Source organism: Geospiza fortis, unplaced genomic scaffold, assembly GCF_000277835.1.
Source record: "Geospiza fortis unplaced genomic scaffold, GeoFor_1.0 scaffold104, whole genome shotgun sequence".
Lineage (NCBI taxonomy): Eukaryota > Metazoa > Chordata > Aves > Passeriformes > Thraupidae > Geospiza > Geospiza fortis.
The window spans coordinates 3,002,267-3,009,010 of NW_005054325.1; the positions used below are offsets into that span (position 1 = coordinate 3,002,267).

The window sequence follows — 6,744 nt, forward strand, 5'->3', positions numbered from 1 at the left end:
TGCCAGGAGCCATTATTCCCAATCCCAGAGGTGTCTAGGGCAGCTAGAACCAGCTCCATGGGCATGGATGACATACCTCAAGGGTGCTGTGCCTGCCTTACAGGCTGTGATCCAATTCCAGCTACTTCTAGACAGTCTCTGTACAGGAGATGTGTTTGTTTTGGCTCTCTCGTTTAAAGTTTCAGGTCCAAATATTAAATTAAAAGTAAAATAATACTCCAACCCAAAGCAGACTGAAAACAAAAGTTGAAAACGCACAAGTAAGGTGTCACACCCACAACAGGAAGCTTCTTTCAACTTCTTCTCAAACAGGACAAAGTAAATAAGAGGAAGTATGGAACAATCCACATCCATAGGATGCTTCACCAGAAATCACAAGTTCTTTAAAAATTATTTGAGATTTCAATCTACACTCATTGCAGTCAGCTGGAATTTTGCACTTTATTAGTGGAGATATAAGAAGATGAGATATTGCAGAAGATGAAGCACTGAGCTCTGACAATACAACACACTATTATAGAAAATACTAAGTCCAGGTCTCATAGTAAGATGTTTAGACCCTATCCACAAGCAGCAGAGCAGTTATGTTAATAAATAACTCACAATCAGTGAGAGATTATCTTTGATTCTGCTGTTGACCCACTAAACTAGAGCAAAGACGTTTGCCTATTACTGCAATGAGTTATCAGTTGGATATTACAATAGCTGAGCAGATGTCATACAATAGAAAATAAGCATGGGAAAGTGGTAGACATTGTTACAGAAAATGCTAAGGCAAAAGCTTGAATTTTGGTCTTCCTAATACTCATTCCTTTACTTGAACCACAGGAAGCAGACTACAAAATACAACCCTGTCCAGTGAGAAATATTACAGTCAGGAAATGCATAACAATTCAATTACTCTCATTGCTTCTTTCTTCAAAGAATAAATTCATTTTACCAAATATATATTATTTTCACCATTTCCAGATGACAAGGTTGTGTCATTTCTTTAATTTATTTTAGGGTTTCAAAAATGTAAGCAGTCTGCTAGGATTTCCTTGGCAAGACAAGCATCAATGATGACCAGATAAAGATTTTAAAAGGTTTTCCTGCATGCTTCACAGTCACATGTTGTGATTTTGTTTTTCAGTTGTAGGTTTTACTCAACTTGGAAATCATCATAGTCAGTATTTCAGGATATTCAAGATTCCTGGAAACCTCTAAGAACCATAACATGTCAGGCCCTGATTTGGGAATGTGCCTACCTGCTTAACCTCAAGCACAAGACCTCACATCTTCATTACACAAAACTTTAATCAAGCATTTAACTTTGAACATATATTGAAGTGCTTTGCTGAATCAGGAAGGATCTGGACCTTTTTACAGAGCAGCATTGTTAATTGACTGCAAAGATGTTATATCCTGCACTAGGCTCTTAATGAGCCGTGCCTGCTGGCAAGCAGCTCTGATAGCACACAGCAGCCAGCTGGTCCTCAGCAGCAGGGCACGTGGATTGCTGCATTACTCATGGGGTAATGAGTACATGCTCCCCTCTCTCAAACAACTGCAGGACAGGTTGCTGCTTGCTCCAAATATGCTGGTTTGTGTGCATACCTGGCCACTAGTCACTGTAATTGAAAAAAAATCTCCTTTTTACAGTCATCTATAATACAGCACTGAAGTGATTTACTTGAATGGAGGAAGAATACATAAGGCAATAAAAATCTTTTACAGCTGGTTAAGCACTAAAACAAAGCCGAGACATTTGATAACTGCAGGAGGGTTACTGGTGAGGATATTCTAATGCAGTGAACACTCACAAAATAAAAGGAGATAAAAAAATCAAATCTCATGCTTGTTTCCTTCATGTTTTTTTCATCTTTTGGAGCTGCACAGAACTGCAGCTGCCACTTCCCTCAGACTTTCTGCAGAAGCTGGAAACAAGGGCATGCAGTTTGGGCACAAACTGAACAAACAAAAGGTTTTGAAAAGAGTAAATATGTTTGAGGACAGGCAAATAAATAATTTATCAAAGCCACATCCTTAGTGAAAAAGGAATTCTATTATTAGGAAGCATGTTTCCAAAATATTTGCTTCAGTATCTTCAGCAATCTAACTTTGAAAAGCTGAGGCAATCACACTCTGCCATGACACAGGCATGTGCAAATAATTTGAATGCAAAGAAGTTAAACCCACTACAGCAGCTCTAAATTCATCCTAAATGTGGAATTATCCATTTTGTGCATGTAAATGTTACCGTCCATCATTACAGGTATTATTTTGAAAACTGAATTGCCTGCTTAGGGAAAGTGTTCCATGGTGTCAATAAAAACTTTGGTTCGTCAAGGGAACATTTGCTGTTTCTAGGCTGTGATTCTTCTCTTGTCACAGACTACCGTATTACAGAGCCTGAAAGTAAAAGCATGCTGAAATAATGCAGCTCCTTTAGGCTAGTCCAGATAAAAATCAAGCTTCTTACACCCTTCTCAAATAAAAAGCAAAATTGGAGGAATTTAAGTAAAACTTCATATACTTTTATTTTAATTGTAACAGAATCAACTTAACAGCTTTTTTCCTTCTTTTTCCCACAACACTTTATACAGGTTTCTCAGGTCAAATAATTACTATGTGTACTCTTTGTGTTCTCTCCACACACTGTGCACTGTTTTTGTATTGAATCAAATTATATAGGCCCTCGTTTTCAGATGGAACTCTTATAAAGCATTGTCATTCAAATGAAAGAAAATATTCTAGCAGTTTAATCTAGTTTTCATTTCTTCTCCTCCATCTAACTTTGCTGCTTACTTTGGATGGGCAGTTGGTCTGTAGTCTCTAGTTACAAACTTTTACACGACTCAAATAAAATGCAGAGGATAGTTTAAAAAAAAATTGGGCACATACTGTGTGAAAATACTTTTATAAATTTCTCTGAAAACCATGGGCCAAATACTGGAGCCACTTACAAATAATTTCTAATATACCTCTGATGAACAAGATTATCTTCAACCCTTTCAGCTGCTGTGGAATAGTTAGATTTCAGCACAAACTGAATCACTTTGACATGCTTTTGTTACCTTATTTGTGGCATCTTGAGTAAGGTCATTGCTGTTTATAATAATTAATTTTGTGTTTGAAGAATCCTTGTAGAAATCCACAACTAATGGAACACATCAGAAGACTATCAGATTTGGCATGATTTTCTTTTTTCCCCCTTGAAGAAGGAGTTGCTTTGGATACATTGTCAGAATCTCTTAAGTATCATGTGACAAGGAAGCATATGTTCTCTTAATGTCACTTTATTCACAACTACAAATCAAGCTTTTTTTTTCTTCTTTATGATTTTCAGCAGTAGTTTACACCATGGAAGAGCAGTGTAGCTTTCTGGGTCTTCCACCATTTCCAGTGTCCTGTAAATGATATCCGAAGGAGGCAAAGAGTGTCAGCTCTTCTATCACCACAATATTTGGATTCCTAGTCATACATCCATACAAATTCAGAGAGATTTAATTTAAACCAAGCCTGAGCACTTGTGGTTTTCTTAGACCACAATCAACTTCCAGGACTTTCAGTTTGCAAAAGTCATCGGAACATTAATAATTCTTCTCTCTTGAATCACAGATACTGCATTCCCATTTATTCATCTTCCTGTAAACACATTTTTTGCTTCAACAGGAATCAGGTACATCCTACACATCTAATCAGCACAATCACAGTACTTCAAACTCAACTTTAATCAAAGCTATAGTGTCCAGACTATTTTTATACACAGCTACCACAAGTGCCTATTTTAGTTCTAGCGGGGAACTCTGCATTTTTCACACATCCCACTCTATTTATCAGTGAATAATACATCTCTGTGTAATTAACCTTTATATATACCTAATACTCAGGACTTAGAAATGACACAGATGATGGAAGTAGGTCATTCTGGCAGTGTTTACATTGTGCCTCCATTTAAACCTGATCCCCAGATTTACCAACATGTCCCCCTTCCTCTGCCCAGGAGGATCCAAATCTGGAGTAGAATGTCCGATTCCAGTGCATTTAAAAATCATCTGCTCTTTTCTGCATTAGCTTATTTAGGCTACCAATAAATTCCTCCTAACTTGGTGCTTTCCCTGTCCTTCTCTACTCCCAGCACCTCCTTTCCTGCAAGTTGTTTTTCCCTCACTGAGATTCCAGTGGGTCTTGTGCACAGAACTGTAGACATACATTGATTTAAACACAGAAGTACAGAAGTACTTGTGAGGGGAGGAAGTGTTACAAAGAGAGGATTGTAAAGCTACCAGTATACCAAGCAAGGCTTTTTTTTTTTCTTTAATTCCATCCTCTACCACAGTGGACCCTGGAAAACAAGTGTCCCTTTTCTCTCTCATCCAGCCTGATTCTGGGCTGCTTTCTCTCTTGACATTACTGCGAGTCTCATGACTCAAAGACGCAGTTCCCAAAGAGAAATGCTCAAATGAGAATGTCATGACCAGTTGACCACAAATGCTACCATTATTCATCGTTAGGCTGAATTATTCCTGCCCACCATGGATCACATCATTATGCAAAGGCATGAGCTAAGAATATGGGAAAAGACTGGCAGAAGGCCTCTTTAAGAAGCATGCCAAATTTTACCAATTCATTTAAAGAACAAAGCATATCTATCAAGGTAATTTTTATATATTCTGAATACTTTCATGTTAAAAGAAGTCCAGGTATTTATTTCTGAACTTCCATGCACATATTTCCCTGACTTATGTTTTCAAAAGAGGGGACTAGATATAACAACATCAGCATATAAAAAGATTCAGCTGTTTTTTCCATAGCTTCATACACTACTGTGGTCATTTCTCTTGGCAGAAACATTTTAAAATCTGCAAGAAAAGACCAGAATCAAACTTGTATTTCAGATTATTTTTTTTTACCTCTTTTCTTTTTTAAACTTGAATATTGTCAGATTCAGGTTTAGCAGGAATATTAGGGTTCTGTCAGTCATTTCTTTTCTCTAAGCTCTGTACAGACAAGTAAGTTTATAATTCATAAAAAGCATCCATTAACAAAATAAATGAAGAAAAACCTCCCTCAAGGGAAGACTTCTTTTAAATTAGAGAGGAAACTAATCAAAGAGAAAATGGCAACTGCCCATTTTCAGGGCAGCACCCCATGAAGACCCACTTAGCAGTTACACACATACATGACAATAAGCCACACACAGCTTGAATATGCTGGAGCTGGACCCACACAGTATTGCAGCTCAATGATTTCATTTCTCTGCTGCCTGGGATCATAGGGAATGGACAGTTGTGGTGGGCTTTGGCACACATGCACAATCAGGAATGCTGCAGAACTGTCATCACCCTCACATAGTCATTTGTGGCACAACTGAGGGCAAGCAGAGGAGATATGAAGGGGTACAGCTCGAGATGTGCACATGCTGCACCCCTATGGGCAGCACCAGAGGATGCTGAGATACAGGAGTTACAAGCACCCGGTTAATTAAAAAAATGCAGGATCTGAAATGAAGCCACCAAGAGTTCCAGTTTGTGAGCACAAACACATCATTCCTGACTTCAAAGTGACCAAGCAAAAAGCCTCCTGAGGAGCAGCATTAGCAGCACAAGCTTCACTTCTCCCCTTTCTGCCTCCATGCACTGTGTCCTTGGTGTGTTCCCCACAGGAAGAGACATGGAGCAGAGTTGCTGCAGGAAGTGCACAGGAGGGAAGCAGCAGCCACAGTGCAGCTCCCCAGCCAGCTCAAGGCTTCACCTTGCACTGGCACTCAATTTCCCCTTGACAAGTTGTTAAATAACCACCAGCCCCTCTCAAAGGCCAAGTCTAAGTGTGTTATTGCACATTTATGCAAGGCAGGTTCTCAGATTTGAAAGTATTTTTATGGAACAAAAGATAAAAATAAATTTACCACACTTGGAGATTAAGGGCATATATTTTCAGATAAATACCAACACCCAAAGGAATGGATTAATGCTTAAAATATTTTGGCAGAATGGCATGTAGCCCACAGGCCCCACAGGTTGCTTGGAAAGCAGGAGTAGAAACAAATGTGTAGCAAAGATTTTGTTAATATGTTCATCTTAACTATATCAGCTAGTTTGGGCTGATTAACAACCCCAGGAAAAAGAGCAGAAGGCACAGAAAGGGAGAGGAACCTTTAAAGCTGCACTTACACAAGGTTTGCATCATGCTCAGGTTTCTAACCCTTTAGCCATGCTCTAACCTTTTGCCAGTAAAACACACTCAGCAGTGTCCATAACAAAGAAATCAGACCTCTTTACAGCAGCTAAAAATGTGATTTGCCTCCTTCATCTGCAGGCAGTATTAAAGGGGCTGGGGGGGCTCTTCGAGCTGCGCTGCATCCTCATCACATATAGGGGCTCTGGGAAGGGGAAGAGGGGAGGAAGAGGGGTCAGGAAGCAGTAGCTACTCTCCCTAACCTGAGCACAGAAGCCATGAAAAACTGCACATTGTGAAGGCAAGCAGCCTACACAGCATGACTAGAAAGTGTTGTTTTAGGATAACAAAAAGCTACACTGTGAAGAGGTTGTTTAAAAGCCACCCGCAGGTCTAACAAATATAGTGGACTTATGGAGGGATGGAAAAAGTTGCTTATGCCAAAGGAGAGGAAACATGTCTTGAAGAAAACAAAGAAAAATCCAAATCACCTCTCCTCCCATCCCATTTTTTTCCCTTCTGTAATGTTGAAAAGAAAAAGCCTCACATTTAGTAATCCTGCCATAACATTCGTAGCAGGTAGGG

The 6,744-nt window shown here is 39.1% G+C and overlaps 1 long non-coding RNA gene across 4 annotated transcripts in view; it reads right to left on the minus strand.

Annotated features, from left to right (window-relative positions):
- LOC102032880 overlaps nucleotides 1-6,744 on the minus strand; it is a 257,711-nt gene that overhangs the window by 62,151 nt on the left and 188,816 nt on the right. The window contains exon 6 of one of the 4 annotated variants that reach the window (XR_004081715.1): nucleotides 3,057-3,389. The exons of the other annotated variants lie outside the window; for them this stretch is intronic. This is a non-coding gene — a long non-coding RNA (uncharacterized LOC102032880). The remainder of the gene's footprint in view (nucleotides 1-3,056; nucleotides 3,390-6,744) is intronic. 4 annotated transcript variants of the gene reach the window in all.